This window comes from Protopterus annectens, chromosome 2.part0 (assembly GCF_019279795.1).
Source record: "Protopterus annectens isolate FY-2018-M chromosome 2.part0, PAN1.0, whole genome shotgun sequence".
NCBI lineage: Eukaryota > Metazoa > Chordata > Ceratodontiformes > Protopteridae > Protopterus > Protopterus annectens.
The window spans coordinates 1123762522-1123785856 of record NC_056728.1 but is presented as its reverse complement, the minus strand read 5'-3'; the positions used below and the strand labels follow the sequence as shown (position 1 = coordinate 1123785856).

At 37.4% G+C, this 23335-nt stretch overlaps 1 long non-coding RNA gene across 1 annotated transcript in view; it reads left to right on the top strand.

Moving 5' to 3' along the window:
* Positions 1–11335: 11335 nt before the first annotated feature.
* The window catches only part of LOC122793367, a 63808-nt gene continuing 51808 nt past the window's right edge, over positions 11336–23335 (top strand). The window contains exon 1 of the long non-coding RNA XR_006363472.1: positions 11336–11378. This is a non-coding gene — a long non-coding RNA (uncharacterized LOC122793367). The remainder of the gene's footprint in view (positions 11379–23335) is intronic.

Genomic DNA, 23335 nt, shown 5'->3' with positions numbered 1-23335 from the left:
CAGTTTAAATGTTCTCTGACATTGTTCTTATTGAAATGTTAGAGATTTTTATTCTTCTATTAGGACATTTGCAACTCAGTGGGTTTGTTTACAAGAATCCAAATGCTCAAAGCAATGCTGTCTGGAACTGAGGGGAAACTATTGTATAAGTACATGCACTAATAAGCAACACTATTGCTGAACATATGAAAAATAATTATGTGTAAAGGAAAAAAGAAAGCATATTGCAACAAGCATGAAAAAAAATACAACTGTCCAGGCTGGGATAATCATTCCACTAAGTTTTACCAAAACAAGCGCATACTAAAGATGTAACTTCAGTGCTGCAAAGAATGCAGATTTGTGTGTGACTAGATTAACTAATCTAATGGCCTGTGGGTGGGGGAAGGGAAACACAAAAGAACAAACAGTAAAGTCCATCTATTGTGCAGTATGCTAACAACCTTCTCTGAAAATCCTGTCTCTGTGTAAATATATGACTTACAGTGCACTAAAAGATAAATAAAGTACTCTAGCAAGTAACTGATTTTAGAAACAAAATAATGCCCTTTAAAAGTATTTCATTACTGCTGTGTTTTTTATAGTAGCAGCAGCAGTAGTTAGGTCATTAAATGCCTGAAAGGCTACCTTTTCCAATGGGTAAATGCACAGATTAAACTAATGAATGGGTGACACTGAGACTGTTGTCAGTAGAACTGCAATTTGAGATGGAATTTGGCTAACACCTTTGAAGCTTCCTGCAGGCAATCTTTCCCCAACCCCCTCAGCCAAAAGTGAGCATGCTCAGCAAGGCAAACCTGAAATGTAAACAAAGGCTGAATGAAAACAAAAAATCCCTGGGATTGTCCCTTTAACATTAATTGGTTAAATATCACAAACAATAACCCCCAAACTAACATCAACCTATTTAAGTACACCCAGCTTATCACTGACATTACCAGACCCAATAGTAAAAAGAACCAATGCTCAGTCTTAGATTGGATCATGGTATCTGACCCCAATATGATTTCCTCCTCTCGAACTTTATCAAATAGCATAAGTGACCACCTACCAACCTTTGCTATACGTAAAACAACCTCAGTTACAAATAACCACCAACTAAAACAAACCAGAGACCTATCCCACTTCTCACCAGAAAACCTAAATGAAATACTATGGGATACTAACTGGGCACCATTAAAAACCATCCCCCTTGATGAGGCAGTATAATCCTTCAACTCAACATTTCTCAAAATCCTAGATAGTGTAGCCCCTCCCTGACTAAAAAGAGTCAAGACTAATCATGCCATATGGCTTACCAAATCCACCAAGCAAATCATGTCTACTAGGGACAAGGTGTGGAAAGCCTGGCAAAAGCATAATAACCCAGATGACCTTGCACTATATAAACAACTACGTAATCAAGCCAAAAAAAAAGGTCACTAAAGACAAAAAATAACATTTCCATAGACTTCAGGACCAGTACAAATTTAACCCCCAAAAATTCTGGGGAGCAATCAAATCCATAATCCACCCCGGCTCTAACACCAATCCTTCCCCACACCCTGATGAAACACCCTCCGATATAGCCTCTCTCTTTAACTCATATTTCATTGAAACCATAGCTAAGTTGACCACCACCTTTCCTCTTACTAAGACTATTTCACCTAACCAACTACCCTCAGATTTACCTAATTTTTCTTTCTCTCCTGTTCCCACAAGCACCATAATGAAACTCCTTCAAAAACTAAAACCTTGCACCAATGCTCCTGACAACCTACCCTCTGAATTCCTAAAAATATCCGCAAGCTCCATCGCCTACCCCATTCGTATACTTATTAATAGATTCATTCATGAATCCCATGTCCCAAATATCTGGAAGGAAGCATACATTCTTCCTCTCCATAAAGGCGGCAAAAACTGAGACATCTCAGATTTACATCCCATCGCTATCCTCGCTCCCATTGCTAAAATATTAGAAAAATGTGTGCATACCCAACTACTTAACCACTTAGTTAATAACCAACTTCTTTCCCCAACCCAACATGGCTTTAGGCCAGGCCATAGCATAAACACAGCTCTTATATCCTTTTTGGATACTGTAAATTGAGCACATGATACCAATCAAATCGTCTCTACTCTTTTTCTTGACCTTTCAAAAGCCTTTGACACCATATCTTACCCCCTTCTACTCTCTAAACTCAACAACCTAGGTGTCTCCCCTCCAACCCTAAACTGGTTCTCAAACTATCTCTCTGAAAGATATCAGTCTACAAAGCGGCAGCAATCCTGTTCTCCCTTCCTCAACATCACTACAGGTGTACTCCAAGGTTCCATTCTGGGCCCCCTGTTATTCAACATATTTATAAATTACTTCCAAAACTCCCTCAAACATGGCACCGTGATCCAATATGCAGATGACTCTACAATCATCTGCACTGCAAAAACCCCTTCTGAGCTTCAACTACTAACCCAACAAGCCTTTGCATCCACTGAAAACTGGATATCAAACAACGACCTTGCCCTCAACCCAAACAAGACAAAACTGATTCTATTCACTCCCAAAAAGACAACCCCCCTAAACAGGTCAGAATTCTCTATCTGCTCCCTTAATAATACCACCATTGAAACCGTCTCTAGCACCAAACTGTTAGGAGTCACCACTGATGAAAACCTAACATTTGACCTCCATGTTCTCAACAGTATCAAAAAAAATATCAGAAACTGGGCACCCTCTACAGGCACAACTGTTATCTTAACCTTAGTGCAAAAAAGGCTCTAGCTTCAGCCTTCCTACTTCCATCCCTGCTATATGGTGCCCCTATCCTTACAAATATTCACTCATCCCTCAAAACCATGCTAGATTCATGTTATAATAAGGTTGCCAAATTTGCAACAAATGCTAGATCCTTTACTCACCACTGCTTCTCTTTACAGCAATTCAACTGGCTTGAACTACCACTCTATCTAAACTACCTTCACTTAACTACTGCACATAAAACTAATATATAACCCCGCATCATGCCCATCTCTCTCCTCCCTGCTGATCTTGTACCAGCCAAATAGACCCCTTAGATCAGAAAATAAAACTCTGCTCAAAGTCAACAAACCCCAACTCCTAACCAGTCAAATGCTCTAGTTCAAACTCTGGAACTCCTTCCCATCCATAATAACCTCCATTAGTAGCCCTGTCCTATTTAAAAGGTCTCTTAGACAATACCTCTCCTCTTGCTGGCTATGCCCATGCCAAAAACAACTCTCTCTAAACCCCATCTCCCCTACACTATCCCTCTACTTTTTTCCTCAACTCTTTTCCCATTCTCCTCTTTCTTGCCAACATGCACTCTAACCATCCCAGCTGTGCCTACCTCTGATACCTACCCATAAATGCGATCCATACCCTCTCTCGCTATACTACCCACCTTACTACCACTCCTGAACTTTTCATTCCTGTCTTCTTTGTACTCCTATTCTACTCTTCAATCCATTGCCCAGCTACCTGTATAATTTGTATGTGTAGCTTTTCTCCCTGAGCTTTCACTGAAAATGGACTCTTCAAGGTCCAGTAGACTTTCCCATTAAACAAATGGAACTAATCTAAGGGGGCAGCGAAAGCCAACACATTCTGGCTAGGCTTATAGATGCCCTCGGGCAGATAGCCTAGTACTTACCTATGAACCTATAAATAAATAAATAATAATAAATAGAAACTGAAGTTATGGAATACCTGCAAAAAGTGAAGGATTTAGTGTAGAAAATCAAACTCTTGTAATGTCACAGCATGATGAAACAATGCGTCTTTAAATTAAGAAGAAACAGGTGGAATAGGAAGCATCTGATCACTTGCCACATGAAGATACTCTGGATCCTTCAGCCAGAAACCAGTACAAAAGTTCAGCTGGAGATGCACAGCATACCTCTCAACCTCAGTGCAAAAAATCTGGACTAAGCCTGACAGAACAGGGGAACAAAGACTCAAAAATAGGGACAGATTTTAAATATTGCTTTTATAAACTTGGCAAGTTTCTAGAATAACAAGATTTGTCTTAGCATGCATTTTTCTGAAGAATATAAAATCTGAAATGCAGATGTATATCATTATTTAGTAACGTTAGTCCTCAGATCATCCCAGTGATTTGCCAGAAAATCACAAAGTTTATGAGGAACAGATCAAAAATATGAGGCAAAAAATCTGGACATTCTGTGAAAATCTGGACAGTAGAGAGGGATGGCAAGGAAACCAGCAGGAAATGGTGGCAACCTGACGCAGTCAGTATTGTGGAGTGATAGGCCAGTGAGTTCCCATATGAAAGAGCAATGGATGATGCAGGATGAAGCTGTAGAGAATATGTCACTGGAAGATGTTCTGGAATGTTTCTGTAGAATGCCCACAAGAAATGGAGAACAAAGAATGTGCCCTCAATTTAAAAGTAAAAGATCGAAGAGAAGAGTTGCTTGATTTAATACAGATGAATACACATATTAAGATCAATGAAAGAAATAGATTACAGAAAGTCAATAAGACCCAAAATGTTAGAAATCTGATAAAACAAGTGAACACAGTAATCAAGACTTTTAACAGAAATGTATGTGATACAACAGAAGTAAAAAAGATATATTAATGCGCAGCTAAATTAATAACAGATAAAGTCTTACCACAAAAACACAGGGCAATAAGGGAAAGGAAGGGAAGAAATCAAATGCCATTGTGGAAGTATCAAATACAGAAAATTAATTAAAGAAATGTCACAGTTAGAAGAGTACCAAAGAGGAAATAGATCAATAGAAATACTTAGAATAATAGATGTAATAACAGCAATGTGCAGTATCAGAACAGACTAGGATCTATTTCCACTATTGCAAAAAAAATATGCGTCTGTATTACATTATCATACGATTAAAATAGCTAACGCTATTTCATCATACTGATAATGTCAAAACCACAAAATATCGAACACACGGAACAGCAAATTTTTTCTCAGGGAAAAAATTTGCTGCTCCACAAAAAAAAAATAATAAAAACACTTAAACACAAAGATAAGTGGGGGGCTTCACCCCCAACACCCCTGATGTGGGGGCTGTGCTGCCCACACCCCCCTACTTAAATATACCAACTCTGAGATTGCACCATAGTGGAGGAAATGGCAAAGTCCCAAAGATGACTCACTGAATTTTTTCCCTGGGAAAAAAATTGATCCGTGTCTTTGCTATTTTGCCATTTCAACAGTATCTGATCGACTAAATAGCTTTCGCTATTTAGTCCATTCGATATGCTAATATAGACCCAAATAATAAACTAAAGAAATTAGCACAAGCAGAAAAACAGAAGATATACAGATAAATATTAGCGAAAAGTACAAAATAAGCAATTCACTGATGACCCAAAAGAGTTTTATAGAGAATTGGGAAATAAAGCAAAAGGAATAGAAACACAACCAAATAAAAAGAAGAAGAAATAAGACACATTTTGGAGGAATATCTATGAAGACCTATGGAACATAACAAAAATGCTGAATAGAGAGAAATAAAGGAACAGTTTGAAGTTCAAATGTACAGGATATGAAATGGGATTAAGTAATGGCCAGAGAAACTGAAACAAATTTAAGAAAAGCTCCTAAATGGAGAACCCCAGGCTCAGATGCAGTACCTAATTTCTGGCTAAAAGTTTTAACATCTTTACACAAAGATTTAGCACTGAGTAACAACTCACCCTGAATAGTCGCCAACCTGGTTAACAACAGGAACAATTATACTTTTCTTTAAGAGGGAACCCGCAAGCTATCCTAAAAAGTATAGACCAACAAATTCTGACGATGTATAAACTATATACTGGAATTGATGCAAACAGAGTTTATACTCATTTAGAAAAAAACTCAATCATGGCAATAGAACAAAAGGGTAACAAAAGAAAGTCATAGGGAACAAAGGATCATCTGTTTTTAAATAAAGTTATAATTGGGAATTGTTAAAGGGGAAGAATCTAAGTATGGCATGGATAAACTGCAAAAAAAGCATTTGACAGCATTCCACATTCATGGATAAAGGAGTGCTTGCAGATGTAAAGATACACCCTACATTGAACAATTACATTACAGTAACCATGAAACAGTGGCAACCACTTTGTGGCTAAGTCATGATAAAAGACAAATTATTATCCCAGGGATAAAAATTCAAAGGGGATATATTCCATGGTGATTCTTTGTCACCTCTGCTCTTTTGTCTTACCCTTAACCCATTAAGCTGTCGACTTAATAGATTAGGTCATGGTTACAATTTGGCTCTCAGAAAACAAAAACATGTTTAAAGATTTCTCATCTTTTTGTGGATAATTTAAAACTGCAAGTAATCAAAACTTTCTCAAATGTATAAGAACGTCATTTGGACTTGATAAATGTGCAAAAGCAACATTTAAAGCAGGAAAACTGCAACATCAAGAAAATATCAGTCTGGGAAAGGATTGTGATAAAAGGAATTTGAGCAGGAAGGAGTGTATAAATATTTGGGAACTGATGAAGGATTGACAAATAAAACATGAACAAATGCAAACAAAACTCAAAAAGGAATATTTTGAAAGACTGAATTTTATACAGAAAATAGCTCTGCCATCTAGGAACAAAGCCCACGTATAAATCAATTTGCTTTTCCTGTTCTAACTTACAGCTTTGGGGTGATGACTGACCCCAAAATGTATTGGATCAGCTTGACAGGAAAACAAGAAAAATGTTTCACATTTATCAAACGATATATAAAAAATAGTGTTTACCAAGATTGTATATTCCTTGTTCTGAAGAAGACATGTGCCTCCTCAAAACTGATTACATGTAAACATCTTCAATCGTAGGATTGCATACATATCTGCTGACCTCACCAGATCTGAACATGGTGAAAGCTTTAAACCATGAGGAGAGCAAGTCTAACATGACTCCCCTGCTTAGTTTAGCAGAAGCATATCGGTGTCAAGCAGGAATGGAAATCAAACCAGAAGTAGACAAAAATCAGGCAGCAACTGAATGTGCCAAGAAAAACAAAACAAAGAATATAAAGAGAAGGATCAGATGAGAAGGCAAGAAACATGGAAAAGGCATAAATATAGATGCAAGTACAGAAAACTCCTGGAACAACCTCATGTCGATCAGGATCTGACACAGGAATGGTTAAAGAGAGGTTAATTTAAACCAAAAGTTGAAAGGTTAATATTGGTGGCCCAGGATAGTGGACTACATACACATTGGTTTACAAAGTCCATTGAACATATGGGAGACACAGACAAATGCAAGTTTTGTAAAACAAAACTGGAAACAGTCACATATCTTGCTGGGTGTGATACACTAATGGCAAACAGCCTGTATATTGAAAGCCATAATAATGTGGCAAGACTGTTGCACTGGGGGTTATAAAAACATGACAATACTGAAGTAGCTGAAAAGCACTGGAAACATAATCCACAAAGTATTATAGAGAATGATGCAGTTTATATTACAAGGGATCACCCGTTACCAACAGTTCAAAAATAGATGTGAGAAAATCAGAAATAGTAGTGCATGAAAAGAAGACAGAAGTAGCATTAATCACTGAAATTGCTACACCCAGTGATTACAGTGTCTTTTATAGGAATGGGGTTTATTCCCATCATGACATTAGAAACCCAAAAGACTTGGGGAAATTAAACTATGCTGTCAAGTCCAGATACTTAACATGTCGATTAACCATAGCCTTGTACTGACTACTTGGTTTTTTAAAATTCACAAGTGTCTCCTGTCTTAATTTCAGTGCGACAGTGCCTACATCCATTGAAACTACCTTATACAACTGTTACTGAATCTAGTTTGGAAATGATGTTCCCTCTTGGACAACACAGTACAGCAAGGACATTAAAAGGGAGAAAATATCAGGAAAAATAGTGTGTACCTTCTGCTGACAGGTAAGATGAAAGCCAGTGAATACCAGTGACGAGGCGATAGCAGGTAATACACAGGCATCAAACAGGGTTTCATGTTCCACCTTATTAATTGCTACAGAGATATCACGAAGAATCAGAAAAGAATAAAGATGTTGATATTTTTGTTATCAAATGGTAACCAATAACCTTAACAAGCATTCTTATAGCTATATTTAGAAATAAAACCAGGATCGTGAAGATCAAAGAGAAAATAAGACTTTAAATGAAAACACAATTGTATATAAATAGCATTCCCTAATTTTGCCAAATAAGAAATATTAAAGATCGGGCAATAGTTAACCAGACTATCAAGATCCAAAGTTTTTTTGGCAACCCTCTCCTGTTGCAGACTCTTAGTCCCCCTCTCTAACTAACTCACAAAGAATCAGGGAAGAGAAAATTGCACTATAGCTGAGGCTAGGAACTTGCTTTTTTTTTTTGCAGGAGAAATAACAGCCCTACTCCTAAGACATCCGACAATACCATCTTGCTAGTTGTGTGCCACACCATATTTGTGCTTCTGTGACTACTGAGAATCTCTTGAACCTATTCTACAGTGATATCTTCAGCTTTGGAATCCTGACCCCCAGTTTCCACTAAAGGGTGTCCTAGTAGTAACAATCCCCACACTCTCCCTCTGAAAAAGGAGAATTCCATGGGTTGCCCATTTATTGCTCCCCTGGTCAGTCCCCCATGCCTGAGTCAGTAATCAATCTCAGGTTTCCAGCAGTACAGTCCAAAGATATTTTCAGAGGAATAATCAAGGTCATTTGTAAAGCGACTAGAGAACAAACATCCTGTCCTCAGTGAATATCTCACCATCTAGTAGCAAGCTACAGTATAGTAACCCTCTGTATACTACCTTTGTTGACCCACTAAACACTACCTTTCACTATGAAGGAATCATTGTAAGAATTAATCAGACTGTACTGTACCATAATTAGCTGGAAACACTGTAATGAGACTGAGAACAAAAGTCTTTATCTGTTAATTACCCAAACTCGTGATGAACAGATGCCAGTATCTCCTTTATGGGCCAAGTATTGTGTACTTCTCAGAATGAATTGTCCAAACACTGTAGTTCATTCAATAAGGCTTTATTAGATGTTTACAATATCCAAATACTGTCTTCATTAACAGTGCTGATAAACAATTAGTGTTCAAAGTTACTGCATGTCATATTCTGATTGCCCTGAGCAACATAAACGAATATAGTCTTTATTTGACCTGTCTTCTGTACTCAGGCTCGAGTGACTGTAATCTTCTCTGTAATAACAGGTCGAACAAACTAACTAACCTTAACTGACTTTTCTAAATGTATCTGAAGTATATTTTAATAATACCAAAACCTTGTGATGCTTTACATGCCCTCTTAGATTGGTTCCCTTTGTTTCCAGGCTTGGTCATTATCTAACATTCCATTAAGGAACATTCTGTAGCTGGCAAGATTGTATCTTTCCCTTGAGAAAAGAACATTCTGTCTGCACATTTTATGCTTATCTTTTCTTTCTAATAAACTGTTGACCAACAAGGTTATCCTTTCTTACTGCTTAACTGTCTTTTATGCATAAATGAAACACAATTTATTTTACCCTTTAGACTATCTAATGTCTAATAACTACTTTAAAATGGAAGACCCTAATATAACAGTTGCCACTGAGGTTCCTGACAAAGGTCTACAGAGACCTACTTCTATACTTTCCTTACATTTGTATTGCTGACTACTGTATACAGCTTTATGCTACCTGACTCATAATCTGAAAATAAAAAAAAAAATATTTGGTAAATCTACAATTTTACTTTTGACCATGTCAGTAAAATTATTAAAGAATCAGACTGTAAAATCATTAGGCTTTTCTTAAATAACAGTTAATAATACAGGAGGTTCAAGTTCAAAACGTTTTACTAGTGTACACCAGGAGGCAAAAGACTATACAATACAAGTATAGAATTTTGACTAATTACATTCAGGAAGTATTCAATATTTTATAGTATTTACAATCAGCTTTGCCCACCTTACTGACGTGGTCAGTCACAGGGCACTTACATCACTATAGTCTACAATATTCTATTCATAAGAAAGTGCTGAGGTTATACTTTTTAAAAACTTTCCCATGAGAATAATACAGCCTTGCAAGGCACCTGGTCAGTTATAATGTCTTTCTGTAAATGTTGCTCTTTCCAAGGCTATTGCCTGTGATTAATACAATGGTAGCTTCAGTTCTTTAATACAGTTCTTTGTTTCTCATATATACAGTTTTACATGTCTGTGCTATTTCGAGCCTTTTAGTAACATACAAGGTCACATCATTCGTGCAGGAAGAAGCTGAATTAGTGTTCTATTCATTTAATTTTCCTGACCCAGCAGATAATCATTTTAGTAAAACATAAACAGCATTTGCTAAGCTCTGCATTTCTGACAGGGTCAAAGGCCAGCTTTGCTTCAAGCCAAACTGCAGTTTCAAAGCCACTTCATATTCAAACATGAATTGATTTTTCTATATATGATTAATAGAATAAAATGCATTATATATTATTTGCTTTTAAACTAGCATTCACATGTGTTTAAATACATATTTTTCTTACATTTCCCTCCTGATAATACTTTTTATTCTATTCAGAAACATAAACAATATCATATCGTTCCCTAGCCTTTTCCTTTAAGGACTTTTAACTAGGCAAGTCATTTAATCTATACTTCAGAAAAAACATCATCTGAAATCAATCTTTCAATTTCAATATCTTGGTAAAAAGTTTCAGTAACAGATATAGCAACAAAATCTTTGATTAATCTTTTCATGCAGGGAATTCCACAGCAAACACATGCTCCTATTAGGAGTATACCCACACAAATAGCAATTAAAATGTTCATTAGGATGGAACCCCACCCCCCAAACAGATTCTGGAAAAAGTCTGTCAGTGGGTTTGGGCCTGGTTTAGTCATTGCTGATACTTGCTGAATTACCTCTAGGTGTTTATTTATCTCGTGACGATTCTCAGGGATAAAAGCACAGCATTATTCTTCATGTACCACCTCTTGCCGTTAGGGTGAAGTAAAGAGCCATTTGATTTTGTAGCACAACAGTTCTCATTGCATTCTGTTCATCAGTCACCAATTCTAGGGCAGAAAAAGTTGCATTACTTATTACTTCGAGAAGTTTCGACAGCTTTCTCAGCTCCCAGATCGATTTGACTGCTCCATAGGCTGGTAGTATTCTTGCCCAGGATATAACAATGTTACCTAAGTCCATATGAGTCAATTCACTTTTGTCTTTTACTGAATTATGGTCTTTTCAGCCAGCTTCGATCTTCCCAACTGGATTCACAGGTTTCTTAACTGGACCTTCAGATTTTCGAGCTGTTTCCCTTACATTTTGTATTTTACCCAAAGGTAATTCTGCAGTATGTTTTATTGCTGGAACCAGATAACCCAAAAAACAACTGCCGGACCAATTCTCAGGTAACCATTTATATGCCTTTTTCCCCACAAATAAAATCATTACTTTGGTACTAATACGTGTTATCCCCGCATGAAACATTTTCTTATCTTTAATAGACAATTGTTTAGTTAAGACTGGATTGTCACGTACTGTATTTAATGTAGTTTTCATTGAACTCAGATATGAATCATAGTTAGTATTACAAACAGTACCCCCACTTCTGACTTTAATGTAACATTTATAAGACATTGTTATATTAGAATTACTCCAGCCCACCTGGAGGGTATCATTTTTGTAGAAACATACAACTCCTTTTTGTGTGACAGGTAAAAATAAAGCTATTTTGTCCTGTGATCTTACAGTTCCTGTATCAAAAGCAAATTTTCCCAAGTCTCATTTATCCCCAGAGGGACAGCGGACATTAACAGTCTTTCATATGCTGTTGGTATAGCTGTACAAACCCAGCGATTTGAAATGTTCATAGTCTCTGCATACACACGTTTTATGGCCAGGTATGTGTTAAAATTTGGATGCCAGTCTATAAACAGTTCATCACGTCTTCTCACTTTCACTTGTGTGGTTGAGTGCAGGAAAAAACCACAATAAGAGAAAAATTGTCACACTTATAGTCAACAAATGCACAGCTAACAAAATAATTATGCAATAGTTCTGGGGTTGCTCTGCTTTTCTATTTGCTTTACTCTTGGCCATTTTGCCCTTGTGTATCAGTCACAAAGTTCTTATCAAGTTGAAAGTTCTTTACCAGTTTGGTCTGTCTTTTATCTGAAAAAGAGTTAAACTGCAAAACAGATTTATTCATTAACAGTTTCTTTATATAATTAGCTAATGAACTGTCAGCCTCCTGCTCTGCAGGCATGAGAGCTTTCCACTGAGGCACATAATATGCTCTCCCAAAAAACATTTTAGAGGGAGTCAAACCCTTTACATTTATTTAATTCTAAGAAATCCATGCAAATAGTGTGGAATGGGTATGGTGGTATAGGAAAACTTACTTACTTGTTTTTAAATGCTCCTTGTGCATGGTGCTTGTTACAAATATGACAAGCTACACAAAAAGTTTTTGTATAATTTATGTATCCATATGTTTGGAATATTCGATTTACTAACTGTACCATCCCCCCTGTTGAGACATGGCACTGCCCATGGCTCAACAAGGCTGCATATCTAAATAAATTAGACAGCAATATTGTTTTTTTTTTTTATTATTTTCTTCTTTGGAAATGTACAGTCCATTTTCAAGAATTGCATCTCGTTTTACCCATTTTTGTTTTTCTGCTTTTGTAGTAAGCATCTGTATTGTTTTAACATGTCTAAATCTAAAATCTCAGAGGGTTGTAATTCCTCATTCAAAAATAAAGTTTCTGAGTCTGAGGCTGCTTGCTTTGCAGCTGCATCAGCTCGTGCATTACCTTTTGAAATCTTATCCTGTTGTTTTGTATGAGCTACACATTTACAAATAGCTACTTTGGTATGTAACTGAATAGATTCTAATAGCTCCAAAATAAATTGTGCATGATTAATAGGTTTTTCACTGGATGTAATTATTCCTCTATTTTTCCATTGTTGTGCAAATACATGTACTGTAGAAAAAGCATACTGACTGTCAGTATATATGTTTACACACTTGTTTTTTTTTTGCTAAAGTACATGCTCTTGTCAAAGCTATTAACTCTGCTGCTTGTGCAGATAAGTTGTGTGGTAAGGATTGAGCTTTTAAAATTTTAGTGTCTGTAACTACTGCATACCCCACCAGATTCTTCCCTGTAGGACCCCTTCTGCATGAGCCGTCCACGTAATATGTCACCTCAGCATTATCCAAGGGCATATCTGTAAGATCTTGTCTAGGTAAAGCTAACTGTTCAATTTCCTGCAGGCAGCTGTGTGGTGTGCCCACCGCAGGAGTCGGAAATAATGTCATACATCGTTTAATTGTCATATGAGGTTGGCTCAGCAGTATAGTTATACATGAAAGATGTCTAGCAGGAGAAAGGTATGCCATTTTCTCTTGCAGTAAAATTATTGCAACTGCATGAGGCACTCTCAGTGTGAGAGGGTGGAATAACACCACTGAGGCCGAAGCCTGCACTGCCATTGCTGCTGCAACTACTGCTTGTACACAGTGAGGCAAAGATTGCGCCACTGGGTCTAACTGTGATGAATAGTAAGCTATGGGGCATTGCTTATCCCCATGTTGTTGCATTAATACTGATGTCATGTACCCTTGCTTACAATCTACGGTCTGAAAGAACCGTTTGTGATAATTTGGAAGTTTTAAAACTAATGAAGAAGTTATTAACTGCTTCAACCTGCAGAAAGCCATTTCTGCTTCTGTTGTCCATTGTGAAATAATTTGGTACCCAGCTCCAACAAAAATTAGTTGTACCTAAGAAAGATATTATTTCTTTCTTAGTTGTTGGTTTGGGTGCTTGCAAAATTGCTGTTTTTTTTTTTTTTTCTCTTCATCTAGTATTCTACCTTTATTGGATATCACATATCCCAAGTATCTAACTTGTTTTTTCCAAAGTTGTAACTTACTTTTGTTTACTTTGTGTCCTTGTATTGCTAAAAATTTTAATAATGTTACAGTATCCGCCCTGCACTGCTGCTGGGTGGGGGCTGCTAGCAAGATGTCATCTACATAAAGTAGAATTTAACTACCTCCCGGTGGGGTAAATCCTGCCAGATTGCTAGTCATTTCTTGTGCAAATATTGTTGGGCTCTCACAATATCCCTGTGGTAGTCGAGTATATGTATACCTTTTACCCTGAAATGTAAATGCAAACCAATATTGACTATCAGGATGTATAGGTATTGAAAAGAAAGCATTGCTAATATTTACCACAGAGAAATACTTCTGTTGTGGGTGTAAACCATTTAACAAAGTGTGTGGATCTGGCACTGTAGGGGCTCTAGGTATTATTGCATTATTTACAGCTTGTAATTCTTATACCATCCGCCATTTCCCGTTTACTTTTTTAACAGGAAATAGGGGTGTATTACATGGTGAATCAGGAGATTCTACCAGTACTCCTTCTTTGAGTAATGCTGCTATTATAGGCTTAATTCCTACTTCTGCATCCTTTCTCAAAGGGTATTGTCTTTTCTGTGGTCTAAAAGCTGACTTTGGGGTAATTGTAACTGGTCCTGCTGTTTGAATAAGTCCTACATCTGACTTGCCTGTTGACCAGAGAGTTGTTGGAATTTCACATAGGGCGTTTTCTTCTTCTAATAAGAATGCTAATCAGCTGTCCTTGCTGGATTGCAAGTGTACTGCTGGGTGTGTCTGTGTCAACCAATTCAGTTTTTGTTTTTGTATTCCTTGTTCTGACAGCTCTAAATCAGTCTGTTTCTCCCATCTTGTTACTTTTTCTCCTAAGTCTGCCCATTTAACACTTTTGTTTTTTGTCAAGCTGACATGTGGCAGTCTATTGGACTTATACAATTTCATGAATTCCTGAGGTAATGAACAGCTTACTACACTGTTTTCCTCAGTATCCCAATATAAAGTTCGTAATATTAATCTGTTAGCAGGATTTTTGAATAATTCTTGCTCATATATCTTATTAGGTCCCGGTGTGTTACAGTAGTATAGAGTACAATGTAACAAATGCTGCTGGTCAGTGTCAAGGGAGGGTACCTTACTGATGGCTACGTTCATCAGTTCTTTGGTTACTGCCCCTGGACCAGTAACTAGGTCCTGGCTGTACCAATAATAGGCTTCACCCTCTGATCACACCACAAAAGCATCCATTTGTCTTTGTGCCTCCATACCCTGCATGGTAGGAACTACTGCTATGCCAAAAATCTGCATAAGATCTCTTCCCAGTAAGTTTACTGGACATTTTGCAGAAACTACAATTTTACTTTTCTGAGTCATACCTGAAACAGGGTCAGTTATTGCTATATCATGGGAGAGTGGTTCCCTGTATAGCTGTCCATTTGCTGCTTTTACTAATATATAATCAGGTGATTCAGAATGTTCTGGTAGCTTGGAGGGGTGTATCAAAGTCCGTGATACTCCTGAGTCATACAGGAATTTGACTTCCCTTCCCTCCACCAGAAGTGTCACTTCTGGTTTTGAATCTGCTAGGTAGAGCTACAGGCTCAACAATGCTAAATCTAAAATTTCATTTCCATTTTTATCCTCTACATCTGTTTGTACTTCCTCTATTCCCTCTACTACATTTACATTTTCTTTTTGTTTATTAACCTCTCCTGATGATTTTTGATTGTTATCACTATCATATAGTCAGTCCTCATCTCCTTTATCTTCTGTCATTACTTTCTTATTTTGTTTACAGTCCCTAGCTAGATGCCCTTTTTTCCTGACTGTAATACAAATACTTCAGCTCCGTCTTCAGCAGTGAAGACTTGCGCCTTCTTTTTTTTTTTTTTCTTTTTACTATTAAAGTGTCTTTCAGCATGTCTAGCATACTTAAGTAGGGCTTGTAGCCTGCTTGTTCGGTGATTTATCATATGCCTTGTAATAAAGATACTGATAGGGGCAATGCAACCTTTCAAAAATGCATTTTTTTAATTGTTGTTCAAAGCATTCTAATAATCTAGCATAATATCCATTTATTGTCTCATTTTCCTGTTGTATGCATTGATTAATGCAAGTCCAGTCTGCTCTAAGTTTCCATTTCTCAGAGATTCTGTCTGTCAGACCTTTCACTCTGTTGTCTAAAAATGTTTTTGAATTTTTAAGCTTCTGTTTTTCTACGATTTGCTTCCTCAATCCACCTGTGTGCTTGAGGTATGCCTAGTTGGTGCTGCTTTTTTGCCTGACCTCCTGCATCAGATTTAAGCTGTTTAAGGAGTTTAACTAGTGTAAGTTTATCTAGTTTACCATCAAATTCATATTTGTTAACACATTTTGTATAATACCTAACATATCAGCATGCTGTAATTGCATGTATTTTGTTTCTTTGGTTAGGGGCGGATCTTGCAAGGTTTTAGTGCACTGATTTCCCATGTCTTAAAAAAGACTGTTACGTAATCCTTTTCTTACCACATGTTATCTTCTTCCCTCTGTTCAGTCCTGCCTAGAATGACTGTCTACTTTATTCTGTTTTCCTGATCTATGACCAAATATACAATACTGCAATTCGTTCCTGATCTGTTAAAACAAATCTTAGTAACATTATACTGTAGCCTGGTCCCTGATCTAAAACAAAAGCAAAGAGGGAAATTCTTCCTACCTGAGCCTCCCGTTTATGACTGCACATTTTCTTCTTGGGGGCCAGTTTTCCACTCTTCAGCCACAGATCAGAAAGTGGCCAGCCTCTTTACACACGACAATTCAGTCGGAGGTCTTTTCACTTCAAGAAGAACCGTGTTTTGGTACCTTCTCCTGCGCAGCTTCTCCACCACCGTTGTATTCTGATCTGTAGTTTACCAAGGGAATTCCGGCTAAGAAGGACCAAAATGTCAGTAAAATTATTAAAGAATCAGACTGTAAAATCATTAGGCTTTTCTTAAATAACAGTCAATAATACAGGAGGTTCAAGTTCAAAAACGTTTTACTAGTGTACACCAGGAGGCAAAAGACTATACAATACAAGTATAGAATTTTGACTAATTACATTCAGGAAGTATTCAATATTTTATAGTATTTACAATCAGCTTTGCCCACCTTACTGACGTGGTCAGTCACAGGGCACTTACATCACTATAGTCTACAATATTCTATTCATAAGAAAGTGCTGAGGTTATACTTTTTAAAAACTTTCCCATGAGAATAATACAGCCTTGCAAGGCACCTGGTCAGTTATAATGTCTTTCTGTAAATGTTGCTCTTTCCAAGGCTATTGCCTGTGATTAATACAATGGTAGCTTCAGTTCTTTAATACAGTTCTTTGTTTCTCATATATACAGTTTTACATGTCTGTGCTATTTCGAGCCTTTTAGTAACATACAAGGTCACATCATTCGTGCAGGAAGAAGCTGAATTAGTGTTCTATTCATTTAATTTTCCTGACCCAGCAGATAATCATTTTAGTAAAACATAAACAGCATTTGCTAAGCTCTGCATTTCTGACAGGGTCAAAGGCCAGCTTTGCTTCAAGCCAAACTGCAGTTTCAAAGCCACTTCATATTCAAACATGAATTGATTTTTCTATATATGATTAATAGAATAAAATGCATTATATATTATTTGCTTTTAAACTAACATTCACATGTGTTTAAATACATATTTTTCTTACAGACCACTAGGTGTCACTTGAGCATTTATGGCCTGTTTGGATTGAAGTCTTTTAACGTTATGATTTAATTATAGCTAGGCAATTATTTTCTTTATCTGGTGAATAAGCTTGCAATTCTAATTTGACCACTAGGTGTTACTTGAGCATTTATGGCCTGCTTGGATTGAAGTCTCTTAACTTCATGATTTGATTTTTATATTACCTAGATTCATAGTCTTCAGAGTCTTTAAGTCTAAGTTTTGATGTATGAGTGATATATTTAAAACCTGTACCTATGAGTACAATATTTAAAACCTGTACATTATTCTGAAAATGAGTGTCTTTTATTTCTGTGGCTTTTAAAATAATTAACCTGTCTTTGTGAATTTTTAGTCTTTTTGTTGAACTAAAATAGTAATGTAACACTGTGCATTTTTGCACCTATATAAAATCAGCTTTAACTGTTGAACTTTTTACATTTTGTCCCATGACCTTTAGATTTTAACATACTGTTCTGAGTGAAACTCCACCCACTTTCTCACTATAACAATTTCTTTAGCTGACGTCATTTAACTTTTTAGTAGTGCTGAATGCTGCAAGAATTTATTATTACTGTTTACAATTTTTTTTGAGAAATAGTAAAACTGTAAATACATTAAATGGATAGTACTGTCTTTAATTCAGCTTGCAAGGTTGGCTGTAATCTGAGCTGATGTGCTTGGCAAGCTGCCATCTCCATACGAAACATATACAGTCTCAAACTGATTACATAATGTACTGTTTTATACTGTTTACTATGACTTACCTGAATGGCAGTCAGTCGAACGGCTGATGTTCAAAATCACAGATTCAAAGAGCCAGGAAATTGAACCAACAGTGGTCGACCAAGGTTAGTCGAGTTACCTGGTGCACTCAACCTTTTGACAAGCGATGTGCAGAGACTGTGGAGGGAGGTCGCGCTTCAGTGAGGAACAGGGAAGTAGCCCATTTCCTCACTGTAGTGCGATCTTGGATTTGGTATATTTAATGTGCAGGGATTGTGGGAGGTGCAGCCCCCGACATGGGGGGTGTTGACCCCCCTGCAAAATAGTAGAAAGCTAAGTAAAACCCAGTCATTGTAGCCAAGTCAGGATCATGGCTGGAAGATGGGAATGTCGAGAATGTCATGTATGCATCTTCGTATTTACCATTTTTGACATTCTGGTCTTCCATTGTTGTCAATTTCATCATTCTTTTGTGATGTTACACCTATTCAACCCAACCCATTTCAACCATACCATAGTAAACCCTTTTATGCTTAGGATCTGTTGTCACTTTTACAATGTGGCATTGACTTTAAATTTTACATTCTGTAAACTAGCAAACATTACTTTTGCCTCTGTCTTTATTACAATATTGTTTATGCATTGCAACACTTTAATACAAAGTTCTTAACTAAGGACTGCTAAACAAAACAATAATATAAAAATTCATTTGCCAAATTTGTAACTGTAAACCCTTTATTCTGCAAATTAATTTGACTATTAGTTCTGATATACTTTACTAGACATAGAGATATACGGTTACCCTTTTTTTCTAACTGGCCACACCCAATATGTCTTTCTGAGCACTTCAGCTGTGTCACCTGAACTGGAATTTATTTTGTCTTTAACCCACAAATCTGCATGTACCTGTCATAACCGATTCTTTAAAATCTGTGCAGTTGCACAAATCTTGTCACTGAAGTCTAAAACAGCATATAATTCTAAAGACATGTTTATACTTAGTAGTGCGCTGTTACACTTTGAACTGTTAGCTGCTGTAATCTTTGACTTTTTAAATCCTGACAAAACTGCATTTGTGTCTTTTAATAAAGATAATATTTGACCACATTGCTCTTTGAGAATACTGTCATCCCCAGGCAAATTTGAAAACAATCATTCAGAAGTGATCACACAATTTCTGTCTGCTTTCACATATTTCCTGCCCAGAAAAAAATGATACCCACATTCTATATACTTCTAAAACAACAAAAAATAATGGTCTGATATTTCATTTTGCTGCTGGTAGACATACACGCTCAATAAAACATATCATTTTCACTTGACACTGACCATATAATGACCCTAAACACTTGACACTTATTATATAATCACACCTCCAAAAAAGCTAGCAAGTATGACTGGTGCATGACAAAACCAAACTATTAAATAAATCAAAAAAGAAAAAGCCAGCACTCAGAGGCAATTAAAGTTTTATTCCTTTCCCTTCAGACTGGTTTCAGTAACAAACCTTCTTCAGTCCGTTTTTAAAAATTGTCACTCTACATTTACTATAGAGTTAAATGAAATTTTTTAGCCTGTTGATCAAAATCTTCTGAACCGCCCGGAACCTATAGTGATACCTTTACTTCTGGCATCAGAACATAAACATTGTGTATTTGAGAACAAACCGTAATGGCCCCCAGATATTAACCCAATCCCAAACCCGTTATCAAGGTACTATTCAAAATCGGCCACTGGCCTGAATCCAGTCCCCCTTATATTTTTCTCTTCAACCCCCACCAAAGTTCAAAAGAAAACAAAACTTTTAATGTTCGTTAATATTCACAAAGTAAAAAAATGTTAAAGCACTTGTTTAGGCACATCTTAATCTATATATTTTAAACAAAAAAATGTGTTCATTATATTTATGAAAAACAATGTTACATCAAGTTTACATATATCAAAATATAGTTCCATCAGTTGATGGCAACTTCTGCTTCAAACACCCGAAAACAGTTCCCATTCATTAGTATTCTCGGAGCCAAAGTTAGTTATTTAAACAGTATTAAACCGTTAACTTGAGCTGTCTGGGATTAAATCTTTAGCTTGTAAACGCCGATGTTAGCCCAAAGATAATTGTACCAAAACAACATTACCTTCCCTTCGTTTTCACTTGCGTTTATCAAAATAAACATTTATATCCAAACGAAAATCAATTGGAAACCTTGTATTGAAGAAAAATATAAAAGTCCACCAAAATACGAAAGCACCATCCAAACAGGCTGCCAAATGAACAAGTTCACCACCTTGTATTTCTCTCAACCCAATGAAAAAAAAGAAAATTTATATTCACAAGCGTTGATACTACACCAAACTCCTATATATGACCAAACGATCCACTCATTCTGGCAAAACATCTGAGTACATCCGAAAGTCCAATTTCAAACGATACCTTATATGTTATTTCAATAAGTCCAAAAATACTTCGAGGAAGAACCATCTTAATCTTGACATGGACGGCCAAAGGCCCAGCCTCGAGTGTCAACAGCCAGCTGAAAGTCAAAGACACACCTCCAAAAAAGCTAGCAAGTATGACTGGTGCACGGCAAAACCAAACTATTAAATAAATCAAAAAAGAAAAAGCCAGCACTCAGAGGCAATTAAAGTTTTATTCCTTTTCTTTATTCTTTATTCCAGTTCGCCTGCATTACCAATACTACTAAAAACAGTTGTATGGCATTGTTGTGGTCATGATACCCATTTAAAAAAAAATCTCAATTTGCGCATATCACATCTAAGTCTCCAGGCTGCTGCATGTGCTTTGTGAGGTACATGCCGAAGGGAAAATTGTACTCAATAATTGAGAATACAGGGCTATTATGACCTCTTTGCCCCTGGATGAGATACCCTTACTTATGAGGTGGGCCATGTAGAAAGCTTTCCGTACAATGGAAGCAACATTGTGGTCAAAAGTCAGGTTGATATCAACCTGGGTGCCCAAATTCCTCACTACTGATTGTGTACTTAAGACATTGTTATTAATATGATAATATGTGGAGATGTCACTCTCCCCAAAGGGGATGATGATGCATTTTTTGGCATTCAGCTTAAGGCCATGTTTCTGGCACCAACCATTTGAGGGTGAAACCCTCTTGGAGGACGTCCACATCACTTGGGGAATTGATGACAGCACCCAGCTTATAGTCATCTGCAAACTTGGTCAGCTTTAGCCCAGTGTTTTTTACCTGCACCTCAGAGAAGTACATCCTGAATAACAGAGGCCCCAAGATGGATTCCTGGGATATGCTGCTTATTACGGGTCTACTGTTTGAGGTGGCTTCCCCTATTTTGATTAGGTGGGTTCTATCAGTGAGCCAATTTGCTACCCATCTGATAACATATGGATTGATGCCTACTTAAGAGAGTTTATCTATTATTCCCAAGTGGGGAATAGTGTCTGATGCTTTGGTCAGGTCAAGGTAGGTAGTGTGTACCATCTTCCCCTCATCCATGGTTTTGGTGACTGTCTCAAAGAAGTCGACCAGATTTAACAGACATGACCTCCCCTTGACAAAACCAAACTGCATAGGGTCAAGTGTTTGGAGGTTTTCAATGTCCCTGTTAATGAGGTCCATGATAATCTGTTCCATGGCCTTGCAGATCAGGCTAGTTATGCTGATAGGTCTATAATTTCCCAGATTGGTGGACGCTCCACCTTTGTGTAAAGGGATGACAGTGGCTGTCTTCCACTCAGCTGGGACAAAGCCAGTACTCAGGCTTTGGTTGAATAGAGTGCCTAATGGTGCTGCAGGTTCATGCCTGAGTTCATGTAGGATGCAGCCTGGGATGTCATTGGGTACCATGGAGGCTGTATTTTTTGCCTTTGACAGGGCAGTGATGACCTGTTTCCTAGAGATAAGGAGTGGGTGGCAGGAACTGGGGATGTCCTGATTTACTGATGGTGGGGACAGAGGGGAGAAGTTTTCGCTGAATCTGTCAGCCAGTAGATTGGCTATATCTACAGCATTTGTATATGGGGTGTCCTTGACCATCAGTTCTGAACAGATCTGGGTGCTTCCTTTGAGACTGCGGACATATGTAAAGAAGGCCTTACGATTGTCTCTAGTAGATGTGGCCAATTTGGACTTGAAGTTGGGTTTTATTGCTTGTTCAGGCTAAAAAGAGATTGTTTCCAACTATGCACCTGCTCCTCTTGGTCCTGGATAGCAATTTTTTCCTTTTGTTATATAGTTTATTTATTGCAGATGCCCACCAGATAGGTTTACTCTTCCTTGCAGAGGATGATTTTGTCCTGTCAGGTATTCCTGATTCCATGTATCTATATAAGTGCTCATATAGTACTTTGATGTAGATTTGGACATTGGTGCCAGTTCCTACAGGGGGGGGGGGCTGTGAAGCAGTTTATGCCATCCCTCAGGAGGTTGTAATCAGCTTTGGAGAACTGTTTTGTTTGACCCTAGCTAGAGGGGGATGAGGGGAGATTGTGACTTCAAAAGTGACCACTTTATGGTTGGATCTTACCAGGGAGGGTGATACTGTAAGGGTGCTGCAGTGGTTACTCATGTTGGTTAATACTAAGTCCAAGATATTATCACCTCTTGTGGGGGTATCAGCTAGCTGTTCTGTGGCATTTGCACTGATAAAATTGAGGAATCTCTGGACATTTGTGTTCTGGCATGAGTAGTTTTTCCAATTTATGGTTGGGTAATTAAAGTCACCCAGGATCAGGGTAATGGGTTGAATATTGATAGATTTGAGGAGGTCCAGATAAGTGGAGTGGGCATCTTGAGTCAAATTTGGGGGCCTGTAGCTAGCTGTAATTTGAATAGGGGTCTTGTCAACTGTTAACTGCACCTGGAGTGTCTCCTGTGTGTCAGAGTGTTTGACCAGCCTTGAGGGTTGCGTGTCTTTAATATATATTAAAACTCCACCTCCTTTGGCTTTGCTGCCCACAGTTTGGGGTCTGAATGTATGCTAGGATGAGTAACCAGGTAAGACTGGGGTGCT